A 23,787-nucleotide genomic window follows, 5' to 3' on the forward strand; every position below is an offset into this window, starting at 1 on the left:
CGGGCGCCGCGAGCGGACAGCCGCGGGGGGGTGGGTTAGGTTTAGGGCTCCCGGGGGGACTTAGGGTTAGGGTTAGGCTAGGGGGAGGGAGGGTTAGGGTTAGGCACCCCCGGAGGGGACATAGGGTTAGGCACCCCCCGGGGGACTTAGGTTTAGGCAGCGGGGAAGGGGGTAGTTAGGGTTAGGCACTTAGAGGGGGGATTAGGGTTAGGCACTTGGGGGGGAAGTTAGGGTTAGGCACCCCTAAGGAGGGTTAGGGTTAGGTGGGTTAGGTTAGTCTATACCTACCTATCCACAATCGGGATTTCCAGCGCTGTCGGGCATCCGCTGCTTCGAACTCTGCTCCTGTCGGGCTGCCGCTGATGGGAATCGATACCCATTCCATCTTCTTACCTGCGCAGTGACCATTACAGTGGCTGTTGTACAGTGGCTGTGGGCTGTGGCTGGGCCAAGATGGAGGTGGAGGTGGAGCCGTGAGTTGTTGCTCATGGCTCTGCTCCGCAAAGGCCCATGGGAGGTGTGGCAGTGGCTGGGCATGCGCAGCATGCCCTCACGTGGCCATCTTAGCTCCTCCAACCTGTACTGTCAGAATGAGCTTCTATGCAGAAGCTTATTCTGACTAAGGGGCCGGGGCCAGGCAGATGTGCGGATGACGGTCACATGACCGGCCGCCGCCTTGCCAATCGCTGCGCTGCCCGATCGGAGAGCTCCGATCGTGGCAGCCTGCTGGGGGGTTAGCTGTGCTGGTGGGATGGGCTCTCCCAGCTCTAGGTAGGTGCCGGTGGGACTGGGAGGGAGCAGCGGCTGGCGGCAGTTGCCGGCGGTGGGGGGCAGAGCTCAGCCGGCCCTCAGCCCTGCTTGATGGAAAATGCCCCTAGCATGCAGAGTCACCCCTAGGCATTTGCTTATCATGCCTATGCCTAGGGCCAGCTCTGGGTAAGTGCATCCTGTCACGGGACCCCAGTCAAAAAGTTGAACCTTGTTTAGCATGGTAGATCTTAACCCTTTGCCTGGGAATGAGGAAATTGGAACTGCAGATGGTGAAAGAGAGGAACTAGAGGTATGAACACTGGAATGCCGACTTTTGGTATCCGTATTAGACTGTCGAATGGTACAGTCTTTCACAAAATGGTAACAGCAAGAAACTATGGAATAAACTGAATAAAATGTTGTGATGGAATCTTGCTGGAAGGTAGTCAGATATCCAGAGTTAAAGATATTAGAGAACTGGAGGGGTTTAATGGTAGTAAATTGGTTTGATAGTGCCTGAATACTTTGTGCTAGTTATAACTGTGCTGCTTCCTGATTTTCATATAGGAGGCAAGATCTTGAATAGACTCAACACCCAGAGAACCCACGACTTCCATATTTGGCCTGATCAAACTGTCAAACTTGCCGTTGTGGAGTCCCCTACTGAGGGACTGAAAGTTGTGAGCCTGGGTTACAGAAGAAATCAGGGGTGAGGGGCCTGGATGTTCATTCTCCCCATCCACAAGCATCGGATGTTGGCGAGACCTGACCAAGGCTGCAGAGTTTAACCTGCCAGGGGGTGTTCGCCAGTGACTCCTCCAAGAGGGATACGGGCTTCAGCTGCACCCGGCAAGCAGGTTGCAGTCCCCTGGTCAGGGATCCGATGTGAGTGGGAATATGGAAAGACACACTGCTATGGCCCACTGGTAAAATAATCTCTGTACAAATAGTACAAAGAAGCACATTGGAAAAGCTTCCTGAAGAGGCACTGTGAGAGACCAGAGAAAGAGAATACACTGAGGAGTAGGTTGTGCAGCTAACACAGGAGGGAAGTGGGGATATGCTGCTAACATAAAGGAAATTGAGGATATGCTGTTGTCACTGAAGGAGAGTGGAGATTGTACCAGTTTGGATGACATGGTGTCTGTACACTGAGTTGAGTACAAAATACACAATGTGCAACTTCTGATGCACCAGTGCACCAAGAGGTGGCACTTGGAGTTGCACAAAGACAAGGTGCACTGACACACTTCTGCAAAAAGAGGTGGCACCTGGAGTTACTCACAAGCAAAGTGTTCTGATGCACTGATGCACAAGGATATGACACTGGTAAATAGCACACAGGCAAGATTTTCTATCGCACTGATGCACAAGGATATGACACTGTAAATAGCACAAAGGCAAGATGTTCTGTCACGCATATACACAAGGATATAGCACTTGATAGAGTTAGAATTCATAGACCATCAGTTTGTGATAAAACACATATAGGTTTTATTAAAACAATACCTCCACCATTCTGCGCAGAGTAACGTGGAGGTTAGCACATGGAGTATCAGTCAGATCCCTCTGGCAATGTACCAGGGAATAAGGGATTTAATACACAATAGTTGCATAAATTACAAAATCATTAACATGAGGGTATTTACATGTATATTACAATCAAGATATTTGATTGGTTGATGCATAGGAAAAGGGTTGTGACAATATACAATAATTCACATAATGGGGCTGGGTTTCTTAGTGAATGAGTAATTAATATCAGATGATGAGTCTGTGATCTTTGACAGCTTATGCTCTGGTCATCATGATATCTTAGATGAAATCTTCTCGAAAGGTTGGGGTTATCTCTTCAAGCAAATATGAAAATAGCACAATAGACCCTTCAGTGTTTTACAGCATCTCAATCAAATCACAAATAATGATCTCTCATAGTGCAGTATTATCACATTTATTTCCAAAGTTATATATAAAAAGCATAGAATGAATAAAATGGCAGTGTACCATAGGCAACCTTTTTAGAAAGGAACATTAACACGCATAAGGGATGATTATAGCTACCCCAACAAGCAGTTCACCTTTCTGATGCAGGTTCCTCCTAGATAGCTAGGTAATGGCAGCCCCACAGGTCACAGATCAACGCGTTTCGGCTATACAAGCCTTTATCAAGATAGATCTATGCTGCTAAATCCTGGGTATATATAGGGTACATGGCTAGTCCCACCCCCATCATCATACTGGGTGTGGTTACATTAAAAAAGTACTTTGCATCGAAGACATAACATACTTTTAACAAACATCCTCTGCTGGAATAGATGAAACTAATATCCGCTAGATGTGCTAAGATATTTTAAGTAGAAACTCGTCGTGCTTCATGCGTTCCAACACTTGGAAAGCATGACGCTTCCGGCGGAAGTATCACAGACATCCCTCCATGTTGATGAACTCTGCGCTGGCTCCGGGCAGGAAGTTCATCATTTTACCTATGCGCTCCATACTATGGAGCGCACGGGTATTCAGTCGGAAGTTGCGCACCTGACCACGTGGTGCAACTACCACCCACGTGGTCATGAGTGCCCGGTGTCACGTGATAATAGATTCATGGCCGCGATCACATGCCAACACCCTTTTTAGGGAATGATGCTGCATATTTACGAGAGGGGCATGTGGCCAGCTTCCCCATCTTTAAATATCCAACTGCCGTTGGTTCTCAGCAGAGACATAGGCGGCCATTTTTAAACAGGGCATATAAGGTGCATATATCTAGTACATCGTAACCCCTCAAGGGTATTAATATTTCTAAAAAATGGAACATGGTAATAAATAACATGCTGGGAAAATAATTTAAAAACATGTATACAATGAAATAAAAGGAAGGATAAGAACAATATAAAAGGCAGGAAAACAATAATATAAATAAAAAATCATCAGCAGCCATTTTAAACAGGGCATATGAGGTGCATATATCTAGTACAACGTAAACCCACAAGGATAGGATATTTCTAAAATAACGTGCTGGGAAGATGTACACAATGAAATAAAAGGAAGGATAAGAACACTATAAGAGGCAGGAAAACAATGTTATAAATAAAGTAGAAATCATAGATGGTGACAAGAATAACAAATGGTATTAAAACCCATAATAACTAAAAACCCTGCGGGATCGCTAGTGGTGAATAATTACTATAAAAAGGGAAATAAATAATTCTATAAAAACCATTTGATTTCAAAATCGTTATTTAGACCAAAAGGAGTGAGAGTCTTTATTTCGTATATCATTTTCATCTCTGCTTTTGCTAGAAATCTCTCAACACCTTTGGTGCGCCAGTTTCCCTCCACTCTTTTTACTCCCATAATGCTTTTGATTTCATTAACTGAGCAATTGTGTTTATCTTTAAAATGGGCTGAAAGGGAATGATTTTCAAAACCTCTTCTGATATTACGGAGATATTCAATCCATCGGTCTCTAAGTCTTCTAGTGGTCCTACCTATATATTGTAGTCCACAGACACATTCAATCATGTATACACAGTTGGTAGTATTGCATGTGATAAATTCATTGATTTTGTAGGACTGCTTCGTTGAATTGGACAAAAAACTCTCCTTGAAACCATGGAAGGTTGATTACTGTGCGTCCTACACACATTGCACGTACCACAGCGATGGAACCCTTTGGTTTTTATCCTGCCTGTCTTTTTTTCTTGTACGGCACTTTTGACCAAATAATTTTTAAAGTTATGTGCCTTCCTGTATATAAACCGTGGCATAGGGGGAATAATCTCTTTTAAAATAGGATCCTGTTTTAAAATATACCAATTTTTTTCAAAAAATTTGCTCCAATTTTTATGTTGATAATTATATGTAGTAATAAAAGGTACTAAAGGTTTGTTTGAATTTTCCCTATTCTTGTCTTTATACTCTAAAAGCTGATCTTGTGGAATGTCTCTAAAATCACTAATGATTTTAATCATTTCTGTTTCATCATAGCCTTTATCCACAAAATGATCCTTTAATTCACATGCTTGGACATCAAAAATGGTAGTATCTGTACAATTCCTACGTATACGTTGAATTTGTCCTCTAGGTATATTTTTAAGCCATTTAGGGTGATGGTGGCTTTTATTATTTATGTATGAATTACTATCAGTAGGCTTTTTATAATTTTTTGTAACTAATTTGTCACCCATTTTATAAACAGTTAGATCGAGGAAATTTACCTCTCGCTGGTTTTTCGTGAATGTAAGCGCGATATTCAAGTGATTCCTATTAAGATTATTGCAAAATTCTTCCAAAAGCTCTTCTGTACCACTCCAAATAAAAAAAATATCATCTATAAAACGTATCCATAATGGTAAAAAATCACTAAAAGGGTTATTCTCCCAGATAAAAGGGTCTTCCCACCATCCCATAAAAAGATTAGCATAGGAAGGAGCAAATTTACTCCCCATCACGGTTCCTTTCTTTTGGAGATAAAAATGTCCTTGAAACCAAAAATAATTATTATTTAAAAGAAACTCAATAGCCTCCCTTAAAAATGACAAATCCATCTTATCGTGTTCTAAATCTCTTTTATTAAAAGTATGTTCAATCGCATCGATTCCTAATTTATGTTCTATTATTGTATACAGTGAACATACGTCAGCTGTGACCAAAAAATGGTCATCTGTGACGGTAACACTCTTTACTTTTTTAATGGCATCAATACTATCTTTAACGTATGATTTTAATTTCACTACTTCCGATTGTAAATGATGGTCTATAAAATGCGAGAGATTAGATGATATGGAATCAGTACTTGCAATGATGGGCCGTCCGGGAGGGTCAGTCAGACTTTTGTGGATTTTAGGTAGGATATATATGATTGGCAAAACCGTGTGTTCTCGGATCAGATATTTCCTTTCGTTTTCAGTTAAAGTTCCCTTAATTTCATACTTAGATATAAAGTTTCGTAGGCCTTTATCTATTCTTTCACTTGGATTGCCTTTTAACAAAGTATAAGTGGATCTATCACTTAACTGGTGAAAAATCTCTTCATTGTATTTGATTGTATCCATAATAACTACACCTCCTCCTTTGTCTGCTGCCTTTATGGTTATATCTCTCTTTTTCTCTAGTTCCAAAAGTGCTTCATTCTCTTTCTTGGACATATTGTAAGCTTTATTTTTCAAATCAATCCTATCCATTTCTGTACATACAATTCGATTGAAACTTTCAAGGAAGCATCCTCTATTGAAAGTAGGGTTGAAAGTCGACTTAGGCCTGAACATATCTCTCTCTCCATTTAAATCTATTTTCTGGCCTATGAAATACTTTTGGTTACGTATGAATTTTTGAATATCAACATATGCTTCAAATTTGTTCAGTTTGTTAATCGGAGCAAATTTAAGTCCCTTTTGTAATACTTTATTCTCCTCTTCAGTCAATTGGTGTGAGCTAAGGTTAAAAATCTTTGTAGTTTTTTCTCCTAAATCCTCACTAACTTGCTGATACTCATTTGTGTTTAGTATCTTAGATTTTTTTGTTGTTAAACCCTTCCCCCTTTTTCCCCTATGTGTTCTCTTCTTGCCTTGTATTTTTATCTTATTATACACCTTTCTTATTAATATCGATTATACACTATGTTCACCCTGTGACCATGCTGGGGTATAGAGAGAAAAGAAAATTGCTAATTAACTCCATTTTTGATAAAGGTGATATTTTAGAGAATGGAGACACTGTTGGTTTGATGGATGAAGATTTAAACAGTCTGATGTTTAAATTAGAGAAAGTTCTTGTTAGGGAAAGCAAAATATGGTGGGAAATACCACACTTGAGATATATCTAAAGGATAAAATTATCCCTAAAGGTCTGTTAATAAGAAAAAACTGTACGTTTGACTCTGATAATGAAGATTTTAAGAAGGAATGGAACATCATACTAACAGAGTGTTCCAACTCTCTCATTAATTTAATTATTAAAGAAAGGAAGAAAGAATTAATAGAAATAGAGAATGAGATTACGGAATTAACTTCCTTAACACAACCTTTGCGGGATGGGGGAGAATACAAGGAACTAGAAAAAGATCTAGAATTGAAGGTAATAAGGAAGGAAAAAGAAATAATCCTGAGAAAACAGAATAAATATAATAGAGATATAAAACAATTATTATCAGAACAAGAGGAGATTGATACAGATAACTGGAGTGAAATAAGTAATGAGGAAATAACAACCCCTACAGTTTGTCCTATACACTACCCAACACCCATTTCAAGGAACAGACCTAGAGCAATGTACAAATCACCTAATAGAAGGAGACCAGTCCATTCATTAAGGTTTCATTCACATAGAAAAAAAGAAGGGAACTATAGAGAAGGGGAGGTCAATAGGTACCCTTACAGAGATAATTATAGGAGAGACAATCAACAAAACTATTATGAAAGAGATAGGCAGCAACATAGAGGAGAAAGAAGGTTCTTTAAGACCAAAAACTTGTATAAAGAAGCACCGTATGAGAACCGTAGACAGATTAGGAACACAAGGTTTAATTATATGAAAAATGACGATCTTAGGATTTCTAATAGATATGATCTGCTGGGGAATGATCATTTTTTAGAAGAGAGGTGGAAAAAGAACACAATAAGATAAAAATACAAGGCAAGAAAAGAACACATAGGGGAAAAAGGGGGAAGGGTTTAACAACAAAAAAATCTAAGATACTAAACACAAATTAGTATCAGCAAGTTAGTGAGGATTTAGGAGAAAAAACCTCAAAGATTTTTAACCTTAGCTCACACCAATTGACTGAAGAGGAGAATAAAGTATTACTTAAATTTGCTCTGATTAACAAACTGAACAAATTTGAAGCATATGTTGATATTCAAAAATTCATACGTAACCAAAAGTATTTCATAGGCCAGAAAATAGATTTAAATGGAGAGAGAGATATGTTCAGGCCTAAGTCGACTTTCAACCCTACTTTCAATAGAGGATGCTTCCTTGAAAGTTTCAATCGAATTGTATGTACAGAAATGGATAGGATTGATTTGAAAAATAAAGCTTACAATATGTCCAAGAAAGAGTATGAAGCACTTTTGGAACTAGAGAAAAAGAGAGATATAACCATAAAGGCAGCAGACAAAGGAGGAGGTGTAGTTATTATGGATACAATCAAATACAATGAAGAGATTTTTCACCAGTTAAGTGATAGATCCACTTATACTTTGTTAAAAGGCAATCCAAGTGAAAGAATAGATAAAGGCCTACGAAACTTTATATCTAAGTATGAAATTAAGGGAACTTTAACTGAAAACGAAAGGAAATATCTGATCCGAGAACACATGGTTTTGCCAATCATATATATCCTACCTAAAATCCACAAAAGTCTGACTGACCCTCCCGGACGGCCCATCATTGCAAGTACTGATTCCATATCATCTAATCTCTCGCATTTTATAGACCATCATTTACAATCGGAAGTAGTGAAATTAAAATCATACGTTAAAGATAGTATTGATGCCATTAAAAAAGTAAAGAGTGTTACCGTCACAGATGACCATTTTTTGGTCACAGCTGACGTATGTTCACTCTATACAATAATAGAACATAAATTAGGAATCGATGCGATTGAACATACTTTTAATAAAAGAGATTAAGTACACGATAAGATGGATTTGTCATTTTTAAGGGAGGCTATTGAGTTTCTTTTAAATAATAATTATTTTTGGTTTCAAGGACATTTTTATCTCCAAAAGAAAGGAACCGTGATGGGGAGTAAATTTGCTCCTTCCTATGCTAATCTTTTTATGGGATGGTGGGAAGACCCTTTTATCTGGGAGAATAACCCTTTTAGTGATTTTTTACCATTATGGATACGTTTTATAGATGATATTTTTTTTATTTGGAGTGGTACAGAAGAGCTTTTGGAAGAATTTTGCAATAATCTTAATAGGAATCACTTGAATATCGCGCTTACATTCACAAAAAACCAGCGAGAGGTAAATTTCCTTGATCTAACTATTTATAAAATGGGTGATAAATTAGTTACAAAAAATTATAAAAAGCCTACTGATAGTAATTCTTACATAAATAATAAAAGCCACCATCACCCTAAATGGCTTAAAGATATACCTAGAGGACAAATTCAACGTATATGTAGGAATTGTACAGATACTACCATTTTTGAAGTCCAAGCATGTGAATTAAAGGATAATTTTGTGGATAAAGGCTATGATGAAACAGAAATGATTAAAATCATTAGTGATTTTAGAGACATTCCACAAGATCAGCTTTAAGAGTATAAAGACTAGAATAGGGAAAATTCAAACAAACCTTTAGTACCTTTTATTACTACATATAATTATCAACATAAAAAATTGGAGCAAATTTTTAGAAAAAATTGGTATATTTTAAAACAGGATCCTATTTTAAAAGAGAGTATTCCCCCTATGCCACGGTTTATATACAGGAAGGCACGTAATTTTAAAAATTATTTGGTCAAAAGTGCCGTACAAGAAAAAAAGACAGGCAGGATAAAAACCAAAGGGTTCCATCGCTGTGGTACGTGCAATGTGTGTAGGACGCACAGTAATCAACCTTCCAAAATAGAGAGTTTTTTGTCCAATTCAACGAAGCAGTCCTACAAAATCAATGAATTTATCACATGCAATACTACCAACTGTGTATACATGATTGAATGTGTCTGTGGACTACAATATATAGGTAGGACCACTAGAAGACTTAGAGACCGATGGATTGAACATCTCCATAATATCAGAAGAGGTTTTGAAAATCATTCCCTTTCAGCCCATTTTAAAGATAAACACAATTGCTCATTTAATGAAATCAAAAGCATTATGGGAGTAAAAAGAGTGGAGGGAAACTGGCGCACCAAAGTGTTGAGAGATTTATAGCAAAAGCAGAGATGAAAATGATATACGAAATAAAGACTCTCACTCCTTTTGGTCTAAATAACGATTTTGAAATCAAATGGTTTTTATAGAATTATTTATATCCCTTTTTATAGTAATTATTCACCACTAGCGATCCCGCAGGGTTTTTAGTTATTATGGGTTTTAATACCATTTGTTATTCTTGTCACCATCTATGATTTCTACTTTATTTATAACATTGTTTTCCTGCCTTTTATAGTGTTCTTATCCTTCCTTTTATTTCATTGTGTACATCTTCCCAGCACATTATTTATTACCATGTCCCGTTTTTTAGAAATATCCAATCCTTGTGGGTTTACGATGTACTAGATATATGCACCTCATATGCCCTGTTTGAAAATGGCTGCCTATGATTTTTTATTTATATTATTGTTTTCCTGCCTTTTATATTGTTCTTATCCTTCCTTTTATTTCATTGTATACATGTTTTTAAATTATTTTCCCAGCATGTTATTTATTACCATGTTCCGTTTTTTAGAAATATTCATACCCTTGAGGGGTTACGATGTACTAGATATATGCACCTTTTATGATCTGTTTAAAAATGGCCACCTGTGTCTCTGCTTAGAACCAATGGCAGTTGGATATTTAAAGATGGGGAAGCTGGCCACATGCCCCTCTCGTAAATATGCTGCGTCATTCCCTAAAAAGGGTGTTGGCATGTGATTGCGGCCATGAATCTATTATCACGTGACACCGGGCACTCACGACCACATCGGTGGTAGTTGCACCACGTGGTCAGGTACGCAACTTCCGGCTGAATACCCGTGCGCTCCATAGTATGGAGCGCATAGGTAAAATGATGAACTTCCTGCCCGGAGCCAGTGCAGAGTTCATCAACATGGAGGGATGTCTGTGATACTTCCGCCGGAAGCGTCATGCATTCCAAGTGTTGGAACGCATGAAGCACGACGAGTTTCTACTTAAAATATCTTAGCACATCTAGCGGATATTAGTTTCATCTATTCCAGCAGAGGATGTTTGTTAAAAGTATGTTATGTCTTCGATGCAAAGTTGGAGCACACTTTTTTAATGTAACCACACCCAGTATGATGATGGGGGGTGGGACTAGCCATGTACCCTATATATACCCAGGATTTAGCAGCATAGATCTATCTTGATAAAGGCTTGTATAGCCAAAACACGTTGATCTGTGACCTGTGGGGCTGCCATTACCTAGCTATCTAGGAGGAACCTGCATCAGAAAGGTGAACTGCTTGTTGGGGTAGCTATAATCACCCCTTATGCGTGTTAATGTGCCTTTCTAAAAAAGGTTGCCTATGGTACACTGCCATTTTATTCATTCTATGCTTTTTATATATAACTTTGGAAATAAATGTGATAATACTGCACTATGAGAGATCATTATTTGTGATTTGTTTGAGATGCTGTAAAACACTGAAGGGTCTATTGTGCTAGTCTGTTTGAAGACTGTTGTTTAAGAAGAAGAAAGAGAAGTTTGTTTTTACATTCTACATATTTTTTTTTCAACTACTTCTTATATCTACCTGAGACTTTTAAAGACTAAAAAGACTTTTATGTGACTCTACCTCATGAGGAGGAGCGCTTGAGATTTTGCTTTTTTTTCATATGATTGTCAGTGATGTGTGTAGGTCACATTCTTAAGCTGCACTCTGGTGTGCATTGGAGCATGGGTGTATACACCTTTCTTATTAATATTGATTATACACTATGTTCACCCTGTGACCATGCTGGGGTATAGAGAGAAAAGAAAATTGCTAATTAACTCCATTTTTGATAAAGGTGATATTTTAGAGAATGGAGACACTGTTGTCTTGATGGATGAAGATTTAAACAGTCTGATGTTTAAATTAGAGAAAGTTCTTGTTAGGGAAAGCAAAATATGGTGGGAAATACCACACTTGAGATATATCTAAAGGATAAAATTATCCCTAAAGGTCTGTTAATAAGAAAAAACTGTACGTTTGACTCTGATAATGAAGATTTTAAGAAGGAATGGAACATCATACTAACAGAGTGTTCCAACTCTCTCATTAATTTAATTATTAAAGAAAGGAAGAAAGAAATAATAGAAATAGAGAATGAGATTACGGAATTAACTTCCTTAACACAACCTTTGCGGGATGGGGGAGAATACAAGGAACTAGAAAAAGATCTAGAATTGAAGGTAATAAGGAAGGAAAAAGAAATAATCCTGAGAAAACAGAATAAATATAATAGAGATATAAAACAATTATTATCAGAACAAGAGGAGATTGATACAGATAACTGGAGTGAAATAAGTAATGAGGAAGTAACAACCCCTACAGTTTGTCCTATACACTACCCAACACCCATTTCAAGGAACAGACCTAGAGCAATGTACAAATCACCTAATAGAAGGAGACCAGTGCATTCATTAAGGTTTCATTCACATAGAAAAAAAGAAGGGAACTATAGAGAAGGGGAGGTCAATAGTTACCCTTACAGAGATAATTATAGGAGAGACAATCAACAAAACTATTATGAAAGAGATAGGCAGCAACATAGAGGAGAAAGAAGGTTCTTTAAGACCAAAAACTTGTATAAAGAAGCACCGTATGAGAACCGTAGACAGATTAGGAACACAAGGTTTAATTATACGAAAAATGATGATCTTAGGATTTCTAATAGATATGATCTGCTGGGGAATGATCATTTTTTAGAAGAGAGGTGGAAAAAGAACAAAATAAGATAAAAATACAAGGCAAGAAAAGAACACATAGGGGAAAAAGGGGGAAGGGTTTAACAACAAAAAAATCTAAGATACTAAACACAAATTAGTATCATCAATTTAGTGAGGATTTAGGAGAAAAAACCTCAAAGATTTTTAACCTTAGCTCACACCAATTGACTGAAGAGGAGAATAAAGTATTACTTAAATTTGCTCTGATTAACAAACTGAACAAATTTGAAGCATATGTTGATATTCAAAAATTCATACGTAACCAAAAGTATTTCATAGGCCAGAAAATAGATTTAAATGGAGAGAGAGATATGTTCAGGCCTAAGTCGACTTTCAACCCTACTTTCAATAGAGGATGCTTCCTTGAAAGTTTCAATTGAATTGTATGTACAGAAATGGATAGGATTGATTTGAAAAATAAAGCTTACAATATGTCCAAGAAAGAGAATGAAGCACTTTTGGAACTAGAGAAAAAGAGAGATATAACCATAAAGGCAGCAGACAAAGGAGGAGGTGTAGTTATTATGGATACAATCAAATACAATGAAGAGATTTTTCACCAGTTAAGTGATAGATCCACTTATACTTTGTTAAAAGGCAATCCAAGTGAAAGAATAGATAAAGGCCTACGAAACTTTATATCTAAGTATGAAATTAAGGGAACTTTAACTGAAAACGAAAGGAAATATCTGATCCGAGAACACACGGTTTTGCCAATCATATATATCCTACCTAAAATCCACAAAAGTCTGACTGACCCTTCCGGACGGCCCATCATTGCAAGTACTGATTCCATATCATCTAATCTCTTGCATTTTATAGACCATCATTTACAATCAGAAGTAGTGAAATTAAAATCATACGTTAAAGATAGTATTGAAGCCATTAAAAAAGTAAAGAGTGTTACCGTCACAGATGACCATTTTTTGGTCACAGCTGACGTATGTTCACTCTATATGATAATAGAACATAAATTAGGAATCAATGCGATTGAACATACTTTTAATAAAAAAGAGGAAGCACACGATAAGATGGATTTGTCATTTTTAAGGGAGGCTATTGAGTTTCTTTTAAATAATAATTATTTTTGGTTTCAAGGACATTTTTATCTCCAAAAGAAAGGAACCACGATGGAGAGTAAATTTGCTCCTTCCTACGCTAATCTTTTTATGGGATAGTGGGAAGACCCTTTTATCTGGGAGAATAACCCTTTTAGTGATTTTTTACCATTATGGATACGTTTTATAGATGATATTTTTTTTATTTGGAGTGGTACAGAAGAGCTTTTGGAAGAATTTTGCAATAATCTTAATAGGAATCACTTGAATATCGCGCTTACATTCACAAAAAACCAGCGAGAGGTAAATTTCCTTGATCTAACTATTTATAAAATGGGTGATAAATTAGTTACAAAAAATTATAAAAAGCCTACTGATAGTAATTCATACATAAATAATAAAAGCCACCATCACCCTAAATGGCTTAAAGATATACCTAGAGGACAAATTCAACGTATATGTAGGAATTGTACAGATACTACCATTTTTGAAGTCCAAGCATGTGAATTAAAGGATAATTTTGTGGATAAAGGCTATGATGAAACAGAAATGATTAAAATCATTAGTGATTTTAGAGACATTCCACAAGATCAGCTTTAAGAGTATAAAGACTAGAATAGGGAAAATTCAAACAAACCTTTAGTACCTTTTATTACTACATATAATTATCAACATAAAAAATTGGAGCAAATTTTTAGAAAAAATTGGTATATTTTAAAACAGGATCCTATTTTAAAAGAGAGTATTCCCCCTATGCCACGGTTTATATACAGGAAGGCACGTAATTTTAAAAATTATTTGGTCAAAAGTGCCGTACAAGAAAAAAAGACAGGCAGGATAAAAACCAAAGGGTACCATCGCTGTGGTACATGCAATGTGTGTAGGACGCACAGTAATCAACCTTCCAAAATAGAGAGTTTTTTGTCCAATTCAACGAAGCAGTCCTACAAAATCAATGAATTTATCACATGCAATACTACCAACTGTGTATACATGATTGAATGTGTCTGTGGACTACAATATATAGGTAGGACCACTAGAAGACTTAGAGACCGATGGATTGAACATCTCCATAATATCAGAAGAGGTTTTGAAAATCATTCCCTTTCAGCCCATTTTAAAGATAAACACAATTGCTCAGTTAATGAAATCAAAAGCATTATGGAAGTAAAAAGAGTGGAGGGAAACTGGCGCACCAAAGGTGTTGAGAGATTTATAGCAAAAGCAGAGATGAAAATGATATACGAAATAACGACTCTCACTCCTTTTGGTCTAAATAACGATTTTGAAATCAAATGGTTTTTATAGAATTATTTATATCCCTTTTTATAGTAATTATTCACCACTAGCGATCCCGCAGGGTTTTTAGTTATTATGGGTTTTAATACCATTTGTTATTCTTGTCACCATCTATGATTTCTACTTTATTTATAACATTGTTTTCCTGCCTTTTATAGTGTTCTTATCCTTCCTTTTATTTCATTGTGTACATCTTCCCAGCACATTATTTATTACCATGTCCCGTTTTTTAGAAATATCCAATCCTTGTGGGTTTACGATGTACTAGATATATGCACCTCATATGCCCTGTTTAAAAATGGCTGCCTATGATTTTTTATTTATATTATTGTTTTCCTGCCTTTTATATTGTTCTTATCCTTCCTTTTATTTCATTGTATACATGTTTTTAAATTATTTTCCCAGCATGTTATTTATTACCATGTTCCGTTTTTTAGAAATATTCATACCCTTAAGGGGTTACGATGTACTAGATATATGCACCTTTTATGACCTGTTTAAAAATGGCCACCTGTGTCTCTGCTTAGAACCAATGGCAGTTGGATATTTAAAGATGGGGAAGCTGGCCACATGCCCCTCTCGTAAATATGCTGCGTCATTCCCTAAAAAGGGTGTTGGCATGTGATCGCGGCCATGAATCTATTATCACGTGACACCGGGCACTCACGACCACATCGGTGGTAGTTGCATCACGTGGTCAGGTACGCAACTTCCGGCTGAATACCCGTGCGCTCCATAGTATGGAGCGCATAGGTAAAATGATGAACTTCCTGCCCGGAGCCAGTGCAGAGTTCATCAACATGGAGGGATGTCTGTGATACTTCCGCCGGAAGCGTCATGCATTCCAAGTGTTGGAACGCATGAAGCACGACGAGTTTCTACTTAAAATATCTTAGCACATCTAGCGGATATTAGTTTCATCTATTCCAGCAGAGGATGTTTGTTAAAAGTATGTTATGTCTTCGATGCAAAGTTGGAGCACACTTTTTTAATGTAACCACACCCAGTATGATGATGGGGGGTGGGACTAGCCATGTACCCTATATATACCCAGGATTTAGCAGCATAGATCTATCTTGATAAAGGCTTGTATAGCCGAAACGCGTTGATCTGTGTCCTGTGGGGCTGCCATTACCTAGCTATCTAGGAGGAACCTGCATCAGAAAGGTGAACTGCTTGTTGGGGTAGCTATAATCACCCATTATGTGTGTTAATGTGCCCTTCTAAAAAGGTTGCCTATGGTACGCTGCCATTTTATTCATTCTATGCTTTTTATATATAACTTTGGACATAAATGTGATAATACTGCACTATGAGAGATCATTATTTGTGATTTGTTTGAGATGCTGTAAAACACTGAAGGGTCTATTGTGCTAGTGTGTTTGAAGACTGTCGTTTAAGAAGAAGAAAGAGAAGTTTGTTTTTACATTCTACATTTTTTTTTTTCAACTACTTTTTATATTTACCTGAGACTTTTAAAGACTAAAAAGACTTTTATGTGACTCTACCTCATGAGGAGGAGCGCTTGAGATTTTGCTTTTTTTCATATTGATTGTCAGTGACGTGTGTAGGTCACATTCTTAAGCTGCACTCCGGTGTGCATTGGAGCACGGGTGTATACACCTTTCTTATTTAAATATGAAAATAGGCTCAAATGTATCACGCGACAGTCTGACTGGCTTCCAGCTGCACATATCACGTAGTCCAGAGAAGAAGTCATTTTTATAACTTGTTTTTCAACTATAAAAGACTATTATTATTTAACATCAACAATTCCACCGCTTGTTAATGCCAATTAACACCTAAATTACTTAAATCAAAATGGTGCTAAGTGCCTACTATAGTTCTAAATATATTTCTAAGTGTGAGATTGGAGAGAAACAAAGGAAAAAATACATCTGCACACATCACATATAATTGTGAGAGTACCCCATATTCGATACATTTCAATCATGTGTGCAGATGTATTTTTTCCTTTGTTTTTCTCTGATTAATGTGACAACTGTCAACTCAGTTTCCCACATCTAGCACCATACTATATTTAATGCTTGATAATTAAAGTCATAAAATCTTAAATATATTTGCAATATAACATAATTAATTGTTACTCCGATTGTATCACGCCACCAAGATGACATCATTTAGTCTGAGCAGGGATCTGGAAGACAGATGTGTTAAGTTAAGAAATAAACCAAGTTTATTATTTGCCATTAATGTCGATAAATAAGGTCTCATAACAAAAGACTGGTCAGACTTATATGCTTTAAAAACTACACTTACGCGACAAAGCATACCCTCGTGGAACAAAACCACTTTTGATAATTATCAAAAAAATGTTCTAATACCAAGAGGGTTGAGACTTAAATTATTTCCCATGTATGAATTGGCTAACAATGATCTTAAACATGAATGGGAAACAACACTGACACACTGCTCCAAAGAGTTAATTAAAATATTAATAAAACATGATGAGATCCTTCTGGGCCATTTAATTCAAGAGGTAGCCAAACTAAGAGAAAAATGAAAACCTTATGAATCCCTAAAAAAATTTCAGCAGAGATATGAGAATTACAAGAAGAAAATTGACAAGTTTGAAGATGATATTGTTGAGAAGAAACGCAGGAAGTTCCAGCGAGATCAGGAGGACTACACACAAAATAGAATTATACCACATCGGAATTACATTCCTCTGAAGGTGAAAGCACCAGTAGTACATCCTTAACAAGAAATTGCAGAAGAGATTTTCCCAACGTAATGAGACCCCATATAGAAACGGATGGTGGAAGACAAAGGAGGAGCAAGGGGAGGAAGGAGAAAAAGGGATATGTTGGATTGGAGAGAAGAACCAAAGGAGCAGCAAAAATATTGGAAGTGATGATTAATAACACCAACAATGACTCCTTGAGAATCATAAATCTGACAGAAAGAATTCTTAGTGATGGTCAGATCTCTATTTTGAGTAAAGGACTCTCCTTCTCCCCGACCCAAGAACCAAATAGGTTCGAATGTGAGAAAGACCTAAACCTATTTACTAGGAAAATTCTCCTGAAAAAATTATTTTTGAATCAGAGTATGAGGAAAGAACAAAATTCAACATCTAATTATGACAGCAATATATTGCAGTCAGAAGATCAACCAATACTACGCATGCTAGAAGAGTTGGAAAATGATAATGAAGATGCACAGTTGTATATTCCAGTACCATTTGACGGATCCAAAATAAAGAGGAAATCCAATTTTTCTCCTGACAGTAAAATCTGTCCGGCTGTACATGTATATCAAGAATTGGTTTCCAAAGATTTGGACCAATTATTTTCCCCCAAAAAACCATATAAGGATAATATCACCAAAAATGAAAGACTTGCACTAGAACAATATCCAAATGGCAAGATGTAGTAATAAAGCCTTTGGATAAAGGTGGCAGCATAGTCCTCTGGCCCAGGCAACAACATATTGAAGAACTCAATAAACAACTAAATGACAGTAGCTGTTACAAACAGCTTATATTTAATCCAACATCAAATTTCCTCATACAATACAAGAATTTAATTACCACAGCCTTTAATAATGGGGTCATTAAAAAGGCTGATTTCAAATTTTTGAAAATCGACAAACCAAAAACACCCACGTTGTACCTACTGCCCAAAATACAGAAAAAAGAGAGGGCTCCACCAGGGAGGCCCATCATATCTGAAATCGGTAATCTAGCAAAAAAAGCAAGCATTTTCATGGACCAACACCTACGTAAACATGTAATATCCTTACCATCATACGTGAGAGATACGATGGATGCATTACACAAATTACATAATCTCACTATGAGTTCGGGAGTATGGCTAATTTCTTGTGACATAGAAAGCCTATACACAAGTATTAACCATCACAATAGTGTTCAGGCCATTAAATATTTCCTCAACATGGAAACATTTAATGACTTTCATGAATTTTTGACCACCCTATTAAATTCTGTTCTAACAAAAAACTACTTTGTGTGTAATGAGCGCCACTACCTCCAGGTTTGAGGGACAGCAATGGGGACAGTTTGTGCCCCGACTTATGCTAACCTCTACCTGGGGTGGTGGGAGAAGGATGTGGTCTTCCAAGAATGTCATGATAAATATACCAAAAAATGGATAGAGCGCTCCATGGTATTTTTTCTATTATAATATGATGGTTACTTCTAAATAGATCTAAATAACAGTCTAAATGATGTACTGGTGGGCAAGAACTTTAGGCTGGATATTCAGGACCAGAGTCCTATTAATATGGAAATAGTCCGGTATCCAAGTGCGAAGTCCCAAATAGTGAGATAATGTATATTTGTCCCAAATGGGGATGTCACAGCTTAATCGTAATGCCTCACTGGTATGCAATAACTTGAGGCTGGTGGTTGCCGGCAGATGATATATATAAATATAAATCAGGTAGACAACATCTGTCGGCAGAGTATTCACACGTGTGAACTTTTACGTGTATAAGTTAGGTCAGAAAAACTGTAGGCAGATTGTTGTTTTAAATGAAACGTAGTCTGGATATTTGTGAATGCAGTCTCCTCCTCCTCCACTTGCCTCACCACCTCAGAAGAGGAACGCAGTATCAGAGTGACAGGTATAACAGAATGCAGTATCATAAGGTAGGAATATGGTGACTTACCTGACCTTGAAGTCTGCTGGTCCTGTATCAATCTTTGTCCATAATTACTGCATGTGAGTGTGTGTGGGGAGACTATGTTGTAAGGATGACTAAGTAATTAATAATAATCCAATGACTGTTTATTCAACAGTATAACAAAGAAAGAAATACCCTTCAAATAGGAATTAATTGTTAAAATCACAAATAGGTATAGGTGAATGTCCCAACGCGTTTCATCTCATTATGAGACTTTTTCAAGGGCAAAATGGTGCTTGTGCTCTGGAGCCATCTTATGTATACATGCACATACAAAGTCCTAATTGATAATGACCCCTGTCCACCGGCGTCTAACTTCCGGTATTGTAATTCCGGGTTACAAGCACCACGTGTGTGAGGGGGAAATAGTTCAGTCCCATAGTTGCAATCTGAAGTTTACTTCAACATATAGTAGGACAAAGATTGTTTTTCTAGATTTAGAAATTTTCGTTCAGAACAATACATTACATACCAAGACTCATCATAAAGCAGTAGACGTGAATAGCTACATCTTAGCACAAAGCAACCACCATCCGAGTTGGATAAAGGGGATACCTAAGGGCCAATTCACTCGCTTAAGATGTAACTGTACCACACTGGAAGATTACACCAAGCAAGGGGTAGATTTAAAACAGAAATTTAAGGAGAAAAAATACAATATGAAGACAGTAGAAGGAGCATATAAAGATTTAGAAACCAGACCTAGAGAGACATTGTTGACCCATTCTAAAACAGAACCCCTGGCTACGACTAGAGAACACGAGAAAATTTACTTTGTGACTAATTATTCGGGGGCTTCCAATAAAGTGCAGAGTATACTAAAATAACATTGGCCTATTTTGAGTTTGGACCATTGTCTAAAGACCGTAATACAAGTTAAACCCAATGTAGTATTCCGCAAAGCACCAGATATAAAACAAAGAATAGTGCATAATCATCTGAAGATCAATACCAATACCCAAAATGTAAGACAGAAGACCATTGATGGGAATAACGTTAAAGAGGGTTCTTACCATTGTGGGAGATGCTCTAATTGTAAACTGTTGGGGTACACAAGCACGAGACCAACTACTATGATCAAATCAAACCAAACCAACAAGGAATATTCGATTAGAGGTACACTTTCATGCAATAGTGAGAATCTAATATATTTACTTGAATGCCCATGTGGGTTGCAATACGTGGGGCGCACCACAAGAACCCTCAAATTAAGGATTTACGAACATTGCCGAAATATTCACAAGGGTCTAGAGACCCATAGTATCTCAGAACACTTCAAGGTCACCCATGGCTGCAATCCCAAAGGCCTTAAGTTCACGGGTTTTGACAAAGTGATCTATAACTGGAGGGGAGGCAATAAGATAGATGCCATCAACCGTAGAGAAAGTAAATGGATCTATGACCTACAGACCCTTTACCCTGAAGGACTCAATCTAGACCCCTTATTTAAGAATATGGATACTATTCTTATATATGATTATGGAGCTACTGCATCCATATATCAGTCACATATTTCAGGGTTATACTAATATGGACATAATTTTAACCTTTAATATCAACTAAATTTGGACACTAAGATTCCCATTTCGGGACTATAACATAATTCCTTTACATATTATCCTGTATTTTTCTCTTGATACGTCTCAACCTAGTGTAGTCCAGGGGCAAGGGTTATGAGACAGTATTTGTTTAAATATTTATTTAAATAGATATCTGTTTGAATGTTTGTTTAAATATTTTTTCATCTATGATTCTGATTGACAGTTTACAGATATTGCCATTTAGTGCCCTATATATTAAGGTGCATATAGTCAAACAGTTTCAACCTCTTACTATTTGTCACAGTGGTGACCTGATGCATAAGATTAGTTATTTTGTTGACTACCAAGTTAAATGATATGTATTTATGATATGTATTTATGTATATGGACTGCATTTCATTATACCAAATATGGCCACTACCACCTTTGGGGACAATCACATCAGACGACTTCATGACCCCTATTCTTTTAATATGAACCATGGTTATTCCACATAGGAAAAACCTAACCAAAAATGGCCGCCGCCATTATCAAGGACAAAGAAGCCAGCCCAGTTTAGCCTCATCTCATGTAACCGGAGGGCATGATGAACATCCAAATGAGGTTATTGTTCTCACAGGGATTGGACAGGAGTGTCTCGGTGACATGACATACTCCTACATGGCTCTCCCCGTGTACACGCGGCACACGCATACCCGGCAGTTCAGCACCGGAAGTGCGGCGCCAGCACACGTGGTGACCAGTGGAGGAGGATCAGGCTATGGGACTGAACTATCTCCCCCTCACACATGTGGTGCTTGTAACCCGGAAGTACAATACCGGAAGTTAGGCGCCGGTGGACAGGGGTCATTATCAATTAGGACTTTGTATGTGCATGTATATATAAGATGGCTCCAGAGCACAAGCACCATTTTGCCCTTGAAAAAGTCTCATAATGAGATGAAACGCGTTGGGACATTCACCTATACCTATTTGTGATTTTAACAATTAATCCCTGTTTGAAGGGTATTTCTTTCTTTGTTATACTGTTGAATAAACAGTCATTGGATTATTATTAATTACTTAGTCATCCTTACAACATAGTCTCCCCACACACACTCACATGCAGTAATTATGGACAAAGATTGATACAGGACCAGCAGACTTCAAGGTCAGGTAAATCACCATATTCCTACCTTATGATACTGCATTCTATTATACCTGTCACTCTGATACTGCGTTCCTCTTCTGAGGTGGGGAGGCAAGTGGAGGAGGAGGAGACTGCATTCACAAATATCCAGACTACGTTTTGTTTAAAACAACAATCTGCCTACAGTTTTTGCTGACCTAACTTATACATGTAAAAGTTCACACGTGCGAATACTCTGCCGACAGATGTTGTCTACCTGATTTATATTTATATATATCATCTGCCGGCAACAACCAGCCTCAAATTATTGCATACCAGTGAGGCATTACGATTAAGCTGTGACATCCCCATTTGGGACAAATATACATTATCGCACTATTTGGGACTTCGCACTTGGATACCGGACTATTTCCATATTAATAGGACTCTGGTCCTGAACATCCAGCCTAAAGTTCTTGCCCACCAGTACATCATTTAGACTGTTATTTAGATCTATTTAGAAGTAACCATCATATTATAATAGAAAAAATACCACGGAGCGCTCTATCCATTTTTTGTTATATTAGTTTAAGGAATTGTGGATAATTCCTGAGAGAGCAGCTAGTGGTTACACACCCTCCCTATTAGCGCCGACTGCTTTTTCTTGTCTTCTATGATAAATATACCAACAATATCTTACTGTACCTCAGGTACATAGATGACATTTTCATTATATGGGAAGGTGATCATAAGATATGGGAAGAATTTTTCTCAACTTTAAACATCAATGATTTAAATCTAAAATTGACCTATGTTATGAGTCAAAGTGAGATTAACTTCCTAGACCTGACAATACGGATTGAAGAAGGAGGTCACATCAATACTGACATGTTTCAGAAAAATACGACTACGAACAGTATACTACAGTGATCTCGCCCTGATCTTACCCCAGAGAATTCAAACTAGCTGGAGAAGATCCCGCAATTTGAAAGATAGACTAGTACATAGTCATCTAAATACATGGACTACACCACTGTACAACAAAAAAGGTTCATTTGGATGTGGACACTGCAAGGCCTGCAAATACATGACGCCTACTAAATGGTTCTACAATAAATACAAGAAAAAATGGACCATTCAAAATTATATCACCTGCTCCACAGTAGGGACAATATATATTTTAGAATGTCCATGTGGGAAGAAGTATGTGGGCAAGACATCAAGGCCAATTAAGGTAAGTATATTGGAGCATGTTGGAACAATCCGAAATGCCAGCCAAGATGCGGCAAAATACAAATCTCTCACAACAGTCACCAGACATTTTCTCAAATACCATCAGAGCAACTTTAATTCTCTGAGGGCATTTGGGATGAAACACATCCAGATGGGAATTAGAGGGGGCAATTTGGAGGAGGAACTCCTTAAGGAAGAAACTAAGATGATCTTCTTGATGGATAGCCTACACCCTAAAGGCCTAAATGAGAACAATAGCTATATCCCTTTCCTTTAAGAAATTGTGAATCTTATATTAAAGAAGTCACTGTCAATCACTTGGTATATTGAAGATGGGAACAATATTCACATCATCATGAAATCTATACCTTTGAAGATTTCTATTTCATTAGGCAATGAATTAATAATTATCATAATTACTGGATTATATGTAACATCTACCTCTTCCTTATTTTGGATAGTCCTTAGATGAGTAGGTCCACTTAGCTTTTGTTATCCAATCCAAACAACAAAAATA

Source organism: Taudactylus pleione, unplaced genomic scaffold, assembly GCF_031769625.1.
Source record: "Taudactylus pleione unplaced genomic scaffold, aTauple2 ptg001609l, whole genome shotgun sequence".
Taxonomy (NCBI): Eukaryota; Metazoa; Chordata; class Amphibia; order Anura; family Myobatrachidae; genus Taudactylus; species Taudactylus pleione.